The sequence below is a fragment of the Macaca nemestrina genome, chromosome 6 (assembly GCF_043159975.1).
Source record: "Macaca nemestrina isolate mMacNem1 chromosome 6, mMacNem.hap1, whole genome shotgun sequence".
Taxonomy (NCBI): Eukaryota; Metazoa; Chordata; class Mammalia; order Primates; family Cercopithecidae; genus Macaca; species Macaca nemestrina.
The window spans coordinates 119132287-119151771 of NC_092130.1; the positions used below are offsets into that span (position 1 = coordinate 119132287).

The window sequence follows — 19485 nt, forward strand, 5'->3', positions numbered from 1 at the left end:
TGTCCATCTCTGTTCTTACATTGTCCATCTGTTCTTGTATATTGTCTACTTCACCCATCACTTCTCTTAGTAGAGTAATCATAGTTGTTTTAAATTCAGTCTAATTCTGGCATCCTTCCCACATCCAAGTCTGTATCTGATGCCTGCTCTCTCTCTCTCTTCACACTGTGTTTTTGCTTTTATTATGCCTTGATAACCAGACATGATGTACCGGGTAAGAGGAACTGCTGTAAATAGGTCTTTAGTAAGGTGGTAGTAAGGTGTGAGGAGGGGGTAGCGTTCAACAGTCCTATGATTAGGTCTCAATCGTTTAGTGAGCCTGTGCCTCTGTGAACTTCACAAATAATCCTTAGTGACCCCACCCGGCTCCATCCTCAGGTGGGGCAGGATGGGTAATTGGGTTGATACTGTATATTTTCCTTTTCCCACGTGGAAGACTGGAGGGGGCCGGAATTGAGTATTTCCTTTCCCCCAGGTCAGTTAAACTCTGCAAAAACAAAAACTAAAACAAACAAACAAACAAAAAACCCACAATAGTTTCGGCTCTCATAAAATAGGTTATCCTGAGGGCAGGCCTTATTCAGAAGAACAGAATCCCCTGGCATTTTTCAAAATTGTTACTTCCTCCTTCCCAGGCTGGAAGCATGAGATAATTTTTCACCATTATTCACTGTGAAGACCTGGTTGAGCTCCTGGAGGTAAAACTCACAAAAATACAGGAGATCTCTCTCTAATCCTCAGTCTCCCTAGACTTTTTAACTCTCAGACTTGTCCACCCTGAGCCTCCAACAATTTTTCAATTATAATTTAGGTTTTCCTACCCCGCACTGGTTCCCAGAGTTTTCTGCTCTAAGGTTTCTGCTCCAGTTAAATTAAGATTCTCAGTATTTACCTGGAGAGAACATTCTGTCCAATTTTGAGGGCAATGATTTTCCCTATGACCTCACTTCTCCGATGGATCTAAGAAGAGTTAAGGGTTCTTGATTTTTTCAATTTGTTCAGTCTTTTACTTGCTGTTAGAATGGAGTGATGACTTCTAGCTCCTTAGAGGACAGAATGGAAGCAAAAAGACTTGAATATGTTCTTTCTTCCAGTTTGGATAGTAAACTCACCTGGTGATGTTTTCAAGATGGCTGCCTAAGGGGACAGTTTGAGGCCATGAAAGAGAGAAACTAAGAGACCCATATAAGCACCAAATTCATGACCCTTGACCTATTGTGGTCTAGCCAAATGAGTTTTCAGGTAAAAACAAAACAAAATCTTTTTATATAATGCCTTTAACTGTGCTTTATCATTAGAGATTCAGTTATTATGGGATCACTAGTTTCATCATCAAATTTAGTCAAAGCACTTGTCATGGCCTTTCTCTCTGGTTCAGCTGTATTGAATTCCATTTTGTTTTTCCTAACTAAAAAAAAAAAAAATCTCAACCATGACTAGAAAAGGGGAGAGAGGAAGAAATCAACTGCTGAAACTTTCTAATATCTGGGCAAAATTCAAATAACTTTTCAGATTATGAAATACATGTATATTGCTGGCTTGATTAAAGATGTGTGTACTTTAAAGCTCAAGGACTTGAAGTTGTAGATGACAGAAAAAAAGGGGTGGATGATAAGCCTGTCTCTGCTTGTTCCATATTGAGGTCTGATACCTGGCACTTTCTTTGACTATGACAAATTCTTATGATTCAGGCTTTAACTCAGCTTCAGAGCATTTATGTTTCTTATGTTGGAAATTTGTTTCCCTTTCCTGTCTTCTTTTACTCAGCTTCTGATTCCTACATTGCAGTCTGACAATACAGCAGGAATGATAAAAAAAAGAGTTACACTTTTGAAACTCTGTTGCCTAACTATTCTTTACAGAAACTGGGCTGGTGACATATTCTCTAGACATCACCCATAACACTGGATTGCCTCTCCATGAATGGTCACTTGCAAAGATTGGGCTTTCCTAGAATTAACCAAAATGTGCCTGGAGCTTCTATGTGGCTTATTTATTTTTTAATTGAGATAAAATTCACATAACATAAGATTTACCATTTTAAGTGTTTTACAGTGTACAATTTAGTGGTTTTCAGTACATTCACAAGATTATGCAAACATCACCACTATCTAGTTCCAGAACACTTTTCTTCACTATATAAGGAAGCCCCAGGCTCCTTAAGCAGTCACTCCTCATTGCCCCTATATTCTAGCCCCTGGAAACCACTAATACGCTTTCCATTTCTATAGATTTGCCTATTCTGGACATTTCATAAAACTAGAATCATACAATATATGGCCTTTTGCGTCTTGCTTCTTTCACTTATCATAATGTTTTGAAAGGGCATTCATGTTGTAGCATGTGTTGGTACTTTTTTCCTTTTAATGACTGTAATGCTCCCCTGCATAGATATACCACATTTTATTTATCCATTCAGTAGTTGATGAACATTTGGGTTGCTTAGACCTTTTGGATATTGTGAATTGTGCTGCTGTGAACATTCATGCACAAATTTTTTTTTGGAGCATCTGTTTTCAATTATTTCATATATAAAGCCTAGCAATAGAATTTCTGAGTCATATGGTAATTCCATGTTTAACTTTTTGAGGAACCTCCAAACTATATTCCATAGGGGCTGCACTATCTTACATTCCCATCAGCAATGTATGAGAGTTCCAATTTCTCCACATCCTTGTCAATACTTGTTAACTTTTGTTTTCTTGATTATAGACATTCTAGTGGCTGTGAAGTAGCACCTTGTTGTGATTTTGATTTGTGTTTTCTTAATGATCAACAATATTAGGCACTATTTTCATGTGCTTACTGGCCATTTGTATATCTTCTTTTAGGAAATGTTCGTTCAAGTCCTTTGCCTATTTTTTAGCCAGGTTTTTGATCTTTTTGTTGTTGAGTTGTAAGAATTTTTCATATATTCTGGATACTAGATCCTTAGCAGATATGATTTTCTCTCATTTTGTGGGTTGTCTTTTCACTTTCTTGATAGTGTCCTTTGAAACTTTGATACGAACAGGAGGCTAGAGGGTGGGGTCCCTGGTGAGGACTCCCCCCTCAAGTCTGGACCTGCAACCCTAAATGAGAACAGGCATTCTTGTTTTCATGCGCAAATGTTGTATTTTGGCCCACCATGTCCCCCTATCCTGTACCCATGTAAACCTCAAACCCCAGGCTCCATGAGCAGAAGAGCAGGAGAAAGGCAGAGCAGCAGAGTGGCAAGGCAGAGAAGGAGAAAAGAGAGGAAGCATCTGAATGTTGGGAGGAGAATGTCGAGAGAAGTTTAGCTGGGGACAGTCATAGATGAGTTAGATCATGGGACAGCCAAACTCCAGGGAAAGATCATCTTCCCACTCCATCCCCTCTCCAGCTCCCCCATTTCATTGAAAGCCACCTCTATCACTCAGTAAAATCCCTGCATTTATCATCCTGATTCTTCTTGGATGCTGGACAAGAATTCAGGACCCACAGGGTGCAGGAACTCAGAAAGGCTGTCACACTGACTCTTCACTGTTTAACACTTAAGCCATCCCTGGACGACAGGGCTAAAGGAGCATTGCAACACCCCAGCACTGCTGTGGGGCCAGAGCCCAAAAGCACTCACCCCAGCTCACCTGTATGCTCCTCCTTCCTTAAGGGATTTGGGCATGGTGACCAAATAAATGAACAGTATCCCTGTCATACATCCTGCGATGGGGTCAGAGAACTTTTCTGTTTCACTTTGATGTGTTCCTATGTGAAATTTGAATTAGAGTCTTTAGTCTCTTCATCTCTCCATCTTTTATAAAAATGCCTTTGTCCCCTCTCACTTCTCTTCACTAACTTCAGGTTCTTTGATCTCCCTTATACTATATTCTCCAAGGGCCAGAAGAAAATGCTTTAGGATCAGTTCTTTCACACTGGGGTACATTCACAACATGTAAATAACTGATAAGGCCTAATGACTTATTCTCCCATTCAAGGTATCAGAATCTCAGTAGTTGACAAAGAACCAAAGGAATTTTTGAAATCCCAGGCATGGATGAGCATAGTTGGCTGGAGGCATGGATGCCCTGCTGTTGCTTCTGCAATTGCACTAAGTTAACACTTCCAATTCTACTTAAAATAAATATTTTAATCCTCGGTCTAAGGTTTAAAAGTCAATGACGCACTCTGTGAAACTTCCCACTTTGCCTCTGGAGTCCTTGTGGGCAGCCACTGTGCCAAGCACATTAGTAATTAAAACTCCACATGTTCTGTTCTTAAACAGTCTGTAGTTCTGGTGCTTTTGGAAAATGAATTATCTCCCTGAGACTTACCTGTAGGACTCCTAAGATAACCTCCAAGGTATCATCTGTATGTTAGTCAGATATGCTTTCAGAGCACTATAAACTCCACTGAACATGATTGCTTTTTTCCCCCAATATTTTTGAATCAGGTTGTTCTGGGGTTGAAATGAATCCACTGCCTCTTAGCCTTCTATGTTTGCACAAGCATTCTTTCGGAACTTCTGTGTCACTCTCTAAATATGATTCTTCATTTTAGCATCACTGATGTTGCTGACAGTTCTAGCAATTATGCTTGAAGACAAAAACCTTAATTAACCTAATCGGCCTGCCATGGGGCTGACAGGTATGCTGTGCTGTCACTATGGTTCGTGATGTACAATCTGTCACGAATAGAGCACTTTTTCAGCTGCTCTGGCAGGGCCACCTGCCGTCCGTGCCCCATTTCCTTCCAGGCAGCTCTATGACCTTCAGTAGCCAAAGTCAAGTGATTAGCACAGTGGTCACAGTTGTGCCAGGAGCTCAGTCTCTGTGGGTTTTGTTTGGATGGCAGAGAATTGGAAGGCTCCAGAAAAGAACCACATGGAAGTGTTGTCTTTATACAAGGGTATCAGGGAAGGATTCTGCCTGCACGGAGGTAGTGAAAACAACTCAGGTCCAATCTTTCCTTTCCCAGGCCCAAGCAAGTAGGATTTGGCCAATATGTTTCTAAAACTAAATAAGCACCCTTTAGCTGCTCACCCAGTAGTAATGAGAGAGGATACAGAACTATCTAATAAGACAAATTTAAAAGTTGAAACCCAGACCAGCTTAGCAATGAATATTTGGAAATATAAAATTTTTAAATTACCATTATTAGCATCAAAAATATGAAATGCATAAGGGTAAATCTGATAAAATATGTGGAAGATATATGAAATAAAACTATAAAACGTGGCTGAGAAAAATAAATTTTGAAATAAATGGAGAGATATAGCATATTCATGAGTCAGAAGACTCAATACTGGTAAGACATCAGTTCTTCCTAAAATGACTTATAGATTCAATGCAATCTCAATTAAAGTTCCAGTAGGCTATTTTTGTTGAAATTGATAAGTTGATTTTAAAATTTGTATAAAAGTACAAAGGACCTAGAATAAGCAAAGCAACTTTGAAAAACAAGAACAGCATTGAAGGACTAATGCTTTCTGATTTTAATTTGTAAAGCTACAGTAATCAAAACAGTGTGGCAATGGTGTAAAGACAGGTCAACGGAACAGAATGGGGAGTTCAGAAATAGACTCACACACATATGGACAACCAACTTTCAACAAAATTACAAAGGCAATTCAGTGGAGAAAGAACAGTTTTTTACAACAAAATATGCGGTAATAATTAAATAACCACATGAAAAAATATAAATTTTGATCCACATTCTGCACGACATACCAAAGTTAATTTAAATGGATCATAGGCCTAAAGATGAACCCACAAGTACAAAACTTCCAGAAGGAAACACAGGAAAAATCTTTGCGATCTTGCATTACACAAAGATTTCTTGGATATGGCACCAAATGTATGACTCATTTTTAAAAATTGATCGTTTGAATTTTATAAAACTTAAAACTTCTGATTTTTGAGTGTGTTGTTAAGAGAATGAAAAGACAGGCAACAGACCAGGAGAAAATATTTGAAATCATATCAGATGCCATAAATCTGATAAAGGACTTGAATCAAGACTCTATAAAGAACTCTCAAGCTCAATAGTAAGAAAGTAAACAACCCGATTTCAAAAATGCACAAAAGATTGAATAGATGATAAAGCCCAAAACATTTAAAAAGAGGGTCATTATCATAGTCAGTGTCAAGAAAGAGCACACCCACACTCATCCCTTTAGTACCATTGTCTAGAACAGCTGAAGCAGGAAACTTCACAAGTAGCTCTGACTTTCGGAGTTTTCACCCAAGTCATTGTTTCACCTAAATGTCCTCAGTCTTCCCAGAGAAGATACAAAGATAGCAATAAGCATGTGAAAAAATGCTCAACATCATTAGTCATTAGGGAAGTGCAAATTAAAGTTGCAATGAGATACCACTGCACACTTAGTAGAATAGCTAAAGTTAATAAGACTGACCACACCCAAATGATGAGGATATGGAAGAACTGAAACTTTCATACACTGTTGTGTATGAATAAAATTTGGTACATCCACTTTAGGGAAGAGTTTAGCAGTTTCTTAAGAAGTAATTGTATACTAACAGATATTTCCACACCCATGTTTATAGCAACACTATTCACAATAGCCAAGAAGTGAAGCATCCTAAATGTCCACGGATGGGTAGATGGATAAACAAAATGTGATATAAACAGACAATGGAATATTATTCAACTTTATAAGAACGGAAATTCTGTCACATGTTACGACATGAATGAACCTTGAGAACATTATACTAAGTGAAATAAGCCAGTCACAAAAAGACAGATACTGTGATTCCACTTATATGAGGTATGTAAAGTTGTCAAATTCATAGAAACAGAGTAGAATAGTAGTTACCAGGGGATGGGGAGGAGGAGGAAAAGGAGAGATGCTGCTTAATGGCTATAGAGTACCTGATTTGCAAGATGAGAAATCTGAATATCTATTATATGTCACAACAATGTGAATATACTTAACACTTCTGAACTATACACTTCAAAATGGCTAAAATAGCAAACTTATATATTTTTTGTCACAATAAAAATGCAAAAAAAGGTTAAACATATACTTACTATATGACAAAGCCATTCCACTCCCGTGAGAAATGACAGCATGTTCATATAAAGACTTGTACACAAATGTTCACACAAGTCTTACTTGTAATAGCCAAAAGCTAGAAGCAACCCAAATGTCTATGAACAGATGGATGCATTAACAACTTGTGGTATAATGTATGGGTTTCTTTCTGGACTCTCAATTTTGTTCGTAAGTCTATTCTTATGCCAGTGCCACACTGTCTGGGTGACTACAGCCTTGTAGTAAGTTTTGAAGTCTGGAAGTGTGAGTCCTCCAGCTTTGTTCTTCTTTTTCAAGATTGTTACCTATTCCAGGATTGCATTAAATCTATACATCAATATATCACTAAAGAAAGAAATCCAATAGTATCTCCCAGGAACCTCTCTAAGTATTAAATGAGCTCTTTTACATTGAATCACTCTATTAATATGAGCCATTCTCTTTTTACTTTGTCCCTAAATGGAATTGAAAATGACAAAGCCCCAACTTCCAGATAATTCCCCTCATGGACTTAAAGAACTTTCCTAAATTGACTTTTATCTCTCTGGTTTCGGATGATTTATCTCTATTATTTTCCTATTTCATTAAAAACCTAGTCTTTGACGTTTAGTCATCTTTGGGTTTTCCTTGTGTATTTGTTCTTTCTCACGCTGCTATAAAGAAATACCTGAGACAGGGTAATTTATAAAGAAAAGAGGTTTAATTGGCTCGCTGCTCCACAGGCTGCACAGGAACCATGGCAGAATCTGCTTCCGGGGAGGCCTTGGGGAGTTTTTACTCATGGCAGAAGGCAAAGTGGGAGCAGGCTTCTTACATGGCAGTAGCAGGTCCTAGACAGGGGTGGGGGGTACACACTTTTAAACAACCACATCTCGTGATAACTCACTCATTCACTACCATGAGATCAGCACAGGGAGGATGGTGCTACCTTATTCATGAGAACACTGCCCCCATGATCCAGTCACCTCCCACCAGGCCTCACCTCCAATGATGGGGATGACAACTGAACATGAGATTTGGGTGGGGACACAGATCCAAACCATACCACCTTGGAATTGGTCAGAAAACAACATGTTAATAAAGAACACGTTAAAACAGACCTCTGAAGCCCAACACCAGAGTTTCTTCTTTGTAGCTGTGTTGCCTTGATTTGAAGCCTTTAAAGATAAGGATAATCTGAGAAGAGCTCTAGCAAATCCAGCTCAGATCTTGCAATGTTACTAAAGAACATCCGGAGAATACTAAACTGATGTCTGCCAATCCTGGCCCTGTCCAGGCTTGTTTCATCTTTCTGGAGAAGCCTTTTGACAGCTTTGGGCCATGAAAGTCACTGGGCTGTAAAGGGAGTTGGTGAGACAAGGAGATCAGCACTAATGGGGACATTCTCTTAAAGTTTTTGTTCTTCCTTTATCCACAAAGCTGCAGTGTCCTTACTATCTGTCCTGTGTGAACAGAAACCACAGAACAAAGCAGGCTGCCTAACCAGGAGGCTGGAGTAGCAGAGGGGCAAGCCCAGAGCTGACACACTGAAGGGAGCTGCATGGACAGAAAATAAGCCCTTGTGAAGCAAGAATACCACCCCTGCCTCTGCTATGTGGGATTTCAACTCAAGCCATGAGGCAATTGTGCAGAAATGAGAGGGCTTGTTGTTGGCTAGAAGTCACCAAAAATAGAAGATTCAAGAATGCTAATGTGCAAAGCATGATGATGAAGTCCGAAACATTTAAAAAGAGGCCCTTCACATAGTCAGGGTCAAGAAAGAACTCACCCACACTCAGCCTTTCAGTACCATTGTCTAGAACAGCTGCAGCAGGAACATTAACTGCAAGCAGCTCTGACTTTGGGAGCGTTTCCACCTAAGCCATTGTTTGACCTGAAGGTCCTCAACCTCCCCAACCCAGAATTGCACCATCCCTTGCTCAACCTTCATCTTAGCCTTAAGGAGATGAACTGCAGTCTGGGATGTGGCCTGACAGCTTTGCTTGGGAAGATGCACTCAGAGCCCACTGAAACCTGGGATCCCTTCTTTCCCTGCAGGGATTTGCCAGGCTTCCATGGTCCTACCACACTGTAGGCAGACCCTGAGCTAGTCTGAGGTGGCACGTTGCCTCTACTCTGGATCAGCAGGCCCTGAGCAAAACTTGGAAGTTTAATTTCAGTGCCCGTCCTGCTGCCCAGCTACTTCCCCCTTTAAGGCCTCAATTTCCTCAATGAAGACCTTAGCCTAAGTCAGTTGTAAAGTGCTTGGCTCATCATGTGTTCTGTGATATTTGTGAAGTGCCAGGCTTGGCAATTAGTGCCAGGCTATTGCCTGGCTGCCCCAATCAGCTTGATTTACACCCTAAGCTTCTGACCTGCTCCCACTTTCCCTTCAAAACATATTCCTCTTGTGGGCCTTTCTTTCAGAGTCTTACTCAAACTATTCCAGTTACTTATTACCAATGCCTTCTTCATCCTGTCAATGTGTTATCCAGGCAAGAAGTAGATCAGAATATAGGAAATATCACTCTTTTGACAAGTATGTAGCTGAAATCCATGCACCTACATTATGATAACAGTGTTTCACTGAGGGAGTAGGCCTAACCTAAAAATACGTACAAAATCCAGGGAGACTGTCTTCGGTATTTGTCATGGACCTTCAAGACACTGAATCCCAAATTTCAATAATGGCTTCTTAAACAGGGAGAACTGTTCTAAGGTGACCTAGGAATGCCAGCCATACAAATATGTTCAAGACACAGAAAAGACATTAAAATGGATTTGCCACTACCGAAATTCTGTGTTCTGCAATGCTAGGTGTGCCCTTTTAGTCCAAGAACTAACACTGCAGACTGCAACTAGAATGTGGTCCCTGGTCATGTCACTTCCAAGAAATATCAGATTTAAGAACTAAGCAGTACATGTAAGCTGAGAAGGGATTAAGGGTAAGGGATGAAGGAAGGAGAGTATATAAGGCACGTCATCTCCTGTACCTTCGTGCGAGAAAGAACTTGCTGTTCCCCATTTCATTAATCTAATTAACAAATATTTCTAAGAGCCTTCCAAATGCCAGTCTCTGTTCTAAGCACTGAGAATACAACAGCAAAAAAGGAATCAAAAATCCTTTCCCTTATTGATAAAGCATTCTAAAATAAACACAACACATAAATAAATACACAGCATGCTGGAAGTACCATGGAGGATATAAGGCAGAGGTGGGGAGATAACGAATGAGGGGAGCATCACCATTTTAAGTAGGGATGTCAGGGTTGGCCTGATTGGAAGGGTGACAGTGGAGTAAATCCCCAAGGGAAGGAGGGAGTAAGTTGTGTTGTGGGGACATTTGGGAGGAAGAGCTTCAGACAGAGGAATGTGCAAAGGCCCTGAGGCAAGAGCATGACCATATTTTTGGATCAGCAAGGAGGTGGCCAGGATGTGGCACATGTGGTCAAGGGGGAACCTAGTAGTAGATGAAGACAGAGAAATAATGAAGAGTCAGTTTGCAGAGTTTTAAAAGCCTTTGAAGGTGCCTGATTTCTGGTGAGTGAAATGGGGGACCCCTGGGGGTTTAAAGCAGAGGAGTGACCTGTTCTGACTTACATATTAACAAGCTTAAACACCCAAAAGTGGGATACTTGCTATATTCTTGCCTTTGGCTGCAGTGCAATAATTGACTAAAGTGGGCAGGGGCAGAAAACCCAACAGTGAGGCTGTTGCAATACTGCAGGTCGGCCCTGCTAGCAGCTTGGACCAGAACTAGAGCAGTGGAGGTGGCCAGAAGCAGTTAGATGTGGGATATAATTTAAAGGGGAGTAGCTGGGTGAAAGAGATGTTAACAAGAGAAACCCTGGCATTAGAACATTGAGAGCAGCCTCCATGACCACTTTAGCTATTCTCTGAGGGTGGGAGAATTATGCACATGTGTTATGGAACTGAATGTTATGTGTTTAAATCCAAACCCCCAAAGTGATGGTATTAAGATGTCGGGCCTTCAGCAAGTAATTAGGTCATGAGGGTGGAGCCCTCATGTGTGGAGTTAGTGCCCTTGTAAAAGAGATCCCAGAGAGCTCTCACACCCTCTTTCTGCCATGTGAAAATATAAGAAGTCAGCAGTCTGTAACCCAGGAGAGGTCTCTTACTAGAACTCCATCATGCTAGCACCCTCATCTCAGAGATCTAGCCACCAGAATGATGAGACAGGAATGTTAATAATTTAAGCCATCTAGTCTACGGTAATTTGTTGTGACAGCTCAAATGGACTAAGACACCAAAAGAAGAGCACTTACTGATTTCCCACAAAGCAGAGGAAATTATCTAAAAAAAAAAAAAAGTGCACCATCAGGCCAGGTGTGATGGCGCACGCCTGTAATCCCAGCACTTTGAGAGGCCAAGGTGGGTGGATCACTTGAGGTCAGGAGTTCAAGACCAGCCTGGCTAACATGGTGAAACCCGTCTCTACTAAAAATACAAAATTAGCCGGGTGTGGCGGTGGGTGCGTGTACTCTTAGCTACTTGGGAGACTGAGGCAGGAGAATCACTTGAACCCGGAAGGCAGAGGTTGAGCCAAGATCACACCATTGCATTCCAGCCTGGAATTCCAGGCTCACTCAACAAGAATGAGACTCCATCTCAAAAAAAAAAAGAAAGAAAGAAAGAAAATGCACCATCAAACAGAGGTGCCACTGCAGTGCTAATGATGGCACGTGTATTAATAGATAACAAAAGAAATAGATTTTTGTTTCCCTGGATAGACACAGATTCATTTTGCTGTTTTTGCACATATATCTACTGTGTTTGAGACTAAATTATTCACACTTTGGGACCCCTCAGAAAGACTGCCAATGACTATGATTCCACCTTTATTTTATGGGTTTTCAGAAACAAAGCTAAGATCCTCTGGGGACAGGATGCTGAAACTATCACACAAAAATGTGTTTATCCTGAACAGTTACCCTCATTGGTAATAAAAGACATTTTAAAATGTCATGTTAGCAAAAAATGCAAGACTTAACTTTCATGTTACTAAAAACTTACAGAAAAGAATGGTTTTTATTATACTTTTTTGCATCTTCCAAGGAGCAGGGGCCACATCTCAGTAATCATTTTAACCCTTACAACTCTTGAACAGGGCTTTCTTTGTCCACAGTAAAATTATGTTTGGGGCCCAGGTTGATTGGTGCTCACCACTCCATTCCCTTAGTTCCAAACACTACCTGTCTATCTTCAGCTTTCGTCCTCATCTTCCAATAGCTAATAGTATGGGGGAATTCATGGAACAGGGGATACACACATTTTGTTTCTGAATTAAGGCAACTTTATGGTCTTTCCAGAGGTTATTTTTCCCTACACCATATTTATGTTTTCCTCTTTTGCTGATGATGAAAAAAAAAAAATGTTGCTTGCCAGGAAATGCTTGTCTTCTCATATGCCTTATGGTAGTTGTAATGAAAATAGAAATTAGAATGACCTTAAATCCCTGTACCATATTGTATCTTTACTTCAACTACATATGCAATCAGGGGCTAGGGCAGACGGAGGGGAAAGTGGTTAGAGTGATGTGAATTTGGGGTAGACTTTCCAATATAAACACCTTTTGGATTTCTTCTACCACTCTGACATGAATTATTTGAAATAATTACTGTTATAACACATTTTTATTTGACCAGGCTACATAGGAGAGATTTATTTTCAAATTGAGATAGAAATGTGGGGCCATAAACAAACCTTAGAAGTGTTTGGTGCCCTTCAGAACATTGCTGATGCCACCTCTTCGAACTCATATGGCCAAATACAGCAAGTCCTCGGATAACATCATTTTGTTCAATGTCATTTTGTTATAATGTTGATGAGAAAAAAAATCAATTCTCAGACAGGGCCACTGTTTGTGTGGAGTTTGCACGTTCTCTCCATTTCTGGAGCAAGTTTTTTCTGAGTCTTCCAGTTTCCTCCCAATCCCAAAGATGTGCCCGTGAGGTCAACTGGGAGTGAGTGTGGGTGCATGTGAGTGTGCTCTGCGATGAATGGCAGCCTGTCTAGGGCTGGTTCCTTCCTTGCACCCTGAGTTGCCGAGACAGGCTCTGGCCAACCTTGACCCTGAACTGGAATTAGCAGGCAAATAATTAACTTACTTGTTTTTATTAATCCTTCTTAAATGTTTGAATAGCTCACATTTATTTTAATATTTAATATTAGAAATATTTCAGGTCTTTATTTAGAAGTTTAGGGATGTTTTTGTGACCAGAAATGACCAGAACTTAACTCTTGCTTACATCAACGAGGCTATGGTAAAATTGGTTTCATTATACCTAAGTTCTCCTGAAGTCACAATTTCCAAGAACATATTGATAATGTAGTCACAGTTTCCAAGAACATATTGATAATGTTAAGTGAGGACTTACTGTATATATTGAATTCATATAGTTAATATATTTCAGAGAATCTTGCCCTCTTATATACCCATATACAAGCATTGACGTCTAATCAGTTGCCTTAAGGCAAGAATGGGATATCTATGGAGCTGCTTTCAATGGAAAATATTTGCAAAATAACTTTGCTTTGGAAGTAGGAGAAAGAGAAGTAATCATTTTCTTTTATTTAGTAAACATTGGGGTACCTATTATGAAACAGATACAATGTTGGGATGAAAAAATAATAAATAAGACATGATTCCTGCCTTGAAGAACTGTTACCTGAGTTGGTCTTGGAAGATAGGTAGGAACTAACAGCAAGCAAGGAAGAAAGAGTATTCCAGATGGAGGAAATATCATTTTCAATGGTACAGGAAATGTAAAAAGCCCTAGAAAGCAAGGAGAATCTTCAGAATAACTTGAGCACATGGTTCATGTAGAAAAACGTAGACGTTGAGGCCAAGATGATTCAAGAGGTGCCTGAGTGTAATGGTCAGTAGACAAGAGTCTGGCCTGGGTTCAAACTCTAGCTCCTTTATCAACTTCATCAGTTAATCTCTGTGTACCTTAGTTCTTCATCTCTAAAATGAGGATGATAATACCTCATGGGTGCTAAGAAGAGTTCCAGGCATGGTTTGCCAAGAAGAGTTCCAGGCATGGTTTGCTAGAGTTTGTCCTGAGAGATCATGAGGACCAGTGCTAAGACTGTCAGTGGAGACTAATGGCTAGAGATGTTTCTTAGATGTATTTGAAAGATATGTCACATGATTGGATTGGGGTAAGGGAGGAAGAGAACAGGACGGTAGAGATCAAGCATGGGGTATTAGTCCATTCTCATGCTGCTAATAAAGACATACCCAAGACTGGGTAATTTATAAAGAAAGAGGTTTAATGGATCTGCTAGGGAGGCTTCACAATCATGGCAGAAGATGAAGGAAGAGGAAAGGGACATTTTACATGGCAGCAGACACAAGAGAGCTTGTGCAGGGGAGCTCGCATTTATAAAACCATCAGATCTTGTGAGACTGATTCACTACCATGAGAACAGTATGGGGGAAACTGCCCCCATGATTCAGTTATCTCCAGTTGGCCCTGCCCTTGACACATGGGGATTATTACAATTCAAAGTGAGATTTGAAGGGGGGACAGAGCCAAACCACATCACATGGCAATCATGTTTCTCACTTGAGAAAACCTAGATGGTAGAGACAATGATCAAGATCAGAATATAGGAGGTTCTGAATGTTACTTTTTAATTTATTGTGTTTAAGTTTCCCAAATGAAAATCAGGTAGAAGTCTCTGTTAGGCAGTTAGTAATGAGACTACGGAGCTTTGGAAATAGCAAATATAGATTTAAAGGTTGCCAGCATAAAGATAGTAGTTGAAATCAAAGAGAAACTTTAAAGTGAGATCATATAGAGTAGGATTTCTCAACCTTGGTGCTGTTGACATTTGGGGATGAATGATTCTTTGTGTGTGGGTGCAGGGAGGAGGGGGGTGCTATCTTGCACATTCTAGGATGTTCAGCAGTACCATGGCCTCTATTTAACATAGGTGCCAATGGCACCTTTTAGTTGAGACAACCAAGAATGTCTCCAGCTAGTCCCAAACTTCCCCTGGGGGTCAAACTCATCTTTCCTTGAGAACCACAGGTATAGAGTGAAAATGGTAGAGAGGGAAACTTGGGCAAATCACACACACACACTGAGCCTGTTTCTGAACCCATTAATTGCAAGTAATTCTAGAAATAGCACACATAGTGAGCAATGGGGGAAGGTCTCCTTATTCAACAAATGTTGCTGGGATAACTGGCTAGCCATATGCAGAATGAAACTAGACCCCTTCCTTATACCATATAAAAAAGTCAACTCAAGATGGATTAAAGACTTGAATGTAAAACCCAAAACATAAAAATCCTGGAAGACAACCTAGGCAATACCATCTTGGACACAGGAACAGGCAAAGATTTCATGATGAAGATGTCAAAATCAATCACAACAAAAGCAAAAATTGACAAATGGCATCTAATTAACTTAAGAGCTTCTGCACAGCAAAAGAAACTATCAACAGAGTAAACAGAAAACCCACAGAGCAGAGAAAATTTTTGCAAACTATGTATCAAAGGTCTAATATCCAACATCTATAAGGAGCTTAAACAAATTTACAAGAGAAAAACAAACAAAAATTAAAAAGTGGGCAAAGGACATGAACAGACACTTTTCTAGAGAAGACAGGCTGGACGCGGTGACTCACACCTGTAATCCCAGCACTTTGGGAGGCCAAGGTGGGGAGATTACTTGAGATCAGGAGTTCAAGACCAACCTGGCCAACATGATGAAACCCCATCTCTGCTAAAAATACAAAAATTAGCCAGGTTTGATGGCACTCGCCTATAGTCTCGGCTACTCAGGAGCCTGAGGCACAAGAATCCCTTGAACCCAGGAGACAGAGGTTGCAGCCAGCCGAGATCCCACCATTGCACCCCAGCGTGGGTGACAGAATGACACTCCGTCTCAAAATAAATAAATAAACATGAAGTTAAAAAAATAAAGACATACATGTGGCCAAATATTATGTATATGAAAAAAACTCAATATCACTGATCATTAGAGAAATGCAAATCAAAACCACAATGAGATATCATCTCACACCAGTCAGAATGGCTATTAAAAAGTCAAAAAATGGCTGGGCACAGTGGCTCCACCTGTAATCCCAGCACTTTAGGAGGCCGAGGTGGGCGATCACCTGAGGTCAGCCTGGCCAACATGGTGAAACCCCATCTCTACTAAAAATACAAAAAAAATTAATCAGGCATGGTGGTGGGCACCTGTAATCCCAGCGACTTGGTAGACTGAGGCAGGATAATTGCTTGAACCCGGGAGTTGGAGGTTGCAATGAGCCAAGACTGAGCCAATGCACTCCATCCTGGGAAACAAGAATGAAACTCTGTCTCAAAAACAAATAAATAAATAAACAGTCAAAAAATAAAAGATGCTGGCCAGGTTGTGGAGAAATAAGAACCCTTATACACTTATACCCTTATACCCTTATACACTTTTGAGGGGAGTGTAAATTAGTTCAGTCATTGTGGAAAGCAATGTAGCAATTCCTCAAAAAGCTAAAAACAGAACTACCTTTCAACCCAGCAATCCCATTACTGGGTATATACCCAAAGGACTATAAGTCATTCTACCATAAAGACGCATGCACTTGTATGTTTGTTGCAGCTCTATTCACAATAGTGAAGACATGGAATCAACCTAAATGCTCATGAATGACCGATTGGATTTAAAGACTGGGGTACATATACACCATGGAATATTATGCAATCATAAAAAAAAGAGATGTCTTTCATGGGAACCTGGATGAAGCTGGAGGCCATTATCCTTATCAACTAATGCAGGAACAGAAAACCAAATACCACATGTTCTCACTTGTAAGTAGGAGCTGCATAATGAGAACTCATGAACACAAAGAAGGAAACAATAGACACTGGGACCTACTTGAGGGTGGAGGGTGTGAGGAAGGAGAGGGGCAGAAAAAATAACTATTGGGTACTAGCCTTAGTAGCTGGGTGATAATCTGTACAACAAACCCCAGTGACACAAGCTTACTTACATTACAAACCTTCACATGTACCATCAAACCTAAAATAAAAGTTAAATATAAAAGAAAATGTGATATATATACACAACGGAATACCGTTCAGCCACAAAAAAAACAATGAAATTCTGCCAATTGCAGCAACACGGAGGACATGATGTTAAATAAAATAAGAGAAGCACAGAATGATAAATACCACATGTTCTCACTCATGAGGGAGCTAAGAAAAGGTAGAGTACAATCGTGGGTGTTAGAGGCGGGGAAGGGTGGCAGGGCGGGGTGGATGGGGAGATGCTGATTAACAATTGCGGAATCATCGTTGGATAGGAGGAATGAGTTCAGGAGTTCTGCAGCATCGCGGGGCGGATATGCTTAACCAGAATTTAGTGTACATTTTGAAAAAGCTAGAAAAGAGGATTTTTAATTTTCACAACACAAAGAAATGATCCATGTTTGAAGTGATGGATGTGCTAATTCCCCTGAATTCATTATTATATGTGGTATACACATATGGAAATACTACTCTGCATCCCACAAATATGTACAATCATTATGTGTCCACTAAAAATTAAAGAAAAAAGTGGAAACAACCCAAATGTCTATCAACTGATGAAAGATAAAATGTGTTATATCCACACTATTATTGGGTAATATGAAAAAGTACTGATGCATGCTACTATATGGATGAAATTTGAAAACATTATTCTAAGCAAAAGACAGACTCAAAAGGCCACAGCTATATGATTCTGTCTATATCAAAAGTCCACAATAGGCAAATACATAGAAACAGAAAGTAGATTAGCGGTTGCCCAGGAAGGGCTGAGGGTTGGACAGGCATCAGGAATGACTGCTAATGGAAACGGCTTTTATTCTGGGGGTGATGAAAATGTTCTGGAATTCGATTGTAGTGGTAGTTACACCACAAATATACTAAAAACTATGGAATTATACACTTTAAATTGGTGAGTTTTATGGTATGTGAATTATATCTCAATTAAAATGTTTTTAAAAGTTGAAAATATAAAAGAAACAGCACAGATATCGTTGTGAAAGGCATTCTGAAGCAGTCAAGTGCTAAGCAAATGGTACTCATCACTGCTAGCCAAAGTTTAAAAATTTGTGTATGAAACTGGTGAAATGGTGGGATTTTTCAGATCCCTTCTAATTATTGGTGTAATACAAAAGGTATTCATCCATCTCCACTGGTGTCAGCAGTCACTCCTCACATCACAGGCAAATTCTCAATTTCCCAGATGACAAAACCAAAAATCCCAAGCAGTTTTACAGGAGGACCCTCTGGCTGTTTTATGAAGTACAAGTCCCACTCGTATTCTGATTTCTCTGTTCTTTCTGCTCCTCCTTTAGCCCCAAAGGGAGAAAACTGATGCTAATAACAAACAACCCAATCGTGGCTATTCATGAATCTTGGTTGTTACAATCACGTGAGACTTGAGGTATCATATATTTTGGAGTTACTTGGAAACATTTTTTAAAAGACAAACAAAAGCAAAGTCTGAACCCTGGGTCCTGTTTTCAGCAGCAGTAAATAATTCCCCGTATTCTCTATACTCTCTTCTGCACTGGGCCCTTTACTCGTATAGTCTAACCACATCTCAAAGGAGGTGCCTAAGCATTGAGTGATTCCTGTAAATCAAGTGAACTTGCTTTAGAAAATGGCATAATCTCTTTCTAGAAACTATTCCTCACAGCCCTTTGGGGAATAATCCATTCATGAAACTGAAATATTGTTGGGCTTATTTTGTATCTGTTGCTCCTCTTGGCTGTATCTGAGAGTTGGCTCTTGCTCTTGCTCTCTCTTTCTCCCTCCTCTCTCTCTCTCTCTCTCTTTCTCTCCCCCGCCCCCCCTTTCTCTCCTCTCTATTTTTCTCCCTCCTCTTCCCAACCAAACGATCTTGAGAAGCAAAGATTTATTGCCTGGAACCGAGAGCCACTGCTCACTCAGCCAACAAAATCTGGTCTCCAGTTAAGGCTGAGGGCAACTGGCTGTGAGTGCCTCAACCTGCTGAACCTGCAAAAGTCCCCACCTCCCACCCTACAGCCTGCTCATGGAAAATTCCTGGACACAGAAGGGTCAGCCCACGGACAAGGAGTCAGCCAACCATGCTCCCCTGGGCACAAGGACCTTGGCACCTTTCCAACCACTGTCATTAAAAGTGGGGGCTTTTATGTTAGTTTTTCTTAAGTTCACGTTTCGGGCAACTCTTTATTATGATGGTGATTATTTTTTCTCCAAGGCCAGGCCTCCACCCTCACAACTTTGGTGGAATGTGTTAATAATTTGCTCTAGGGAGATGAAAGCCTCTTTGATACAAGGAGAATAAACACATGGAACGCTGCTCAAAGGTCTAATTTTCACAATAGGAGTGTGGTTTTCTGGACTGAGAGTCGAATGGGGAGAGTAGTCTCATTCCTGAGTCACTTTCCACCCTGGTGTCCCTCCTCTGCCTCTGCAGCTCCTCCTC

The 19485-nt window shown here is 40.3% G+C and overlaps 1 long non-coding RNA gene across 9 annotated transcripts in view; it reads right to left on the reverse strand.

The window, feature by feature from the left end:
- The window catches only part of LOC105499401 (uncharacterized), a 113346-nt gene that overhangs the window by 75814 nt on the left and 18047 nt on the right, over positions 1 to 19485 (reverse strand). Inside the window, exon 7 of one of the 9 annotated variants that reach the window (XR_011625013.1) lies at positions 7710 to 7842. The exons of the other annotated variants lie outside the window; for them this stretch is intronic. This is a non-coding gene — a long non-coding RNA (uncharacterized lncRNA). Of the gene's footprint in view, positions 1 to 7709; positions 7843 to 19485 lie in introns of those variants that run through there. 9 annotated transcript variants of the gene reach the window in all.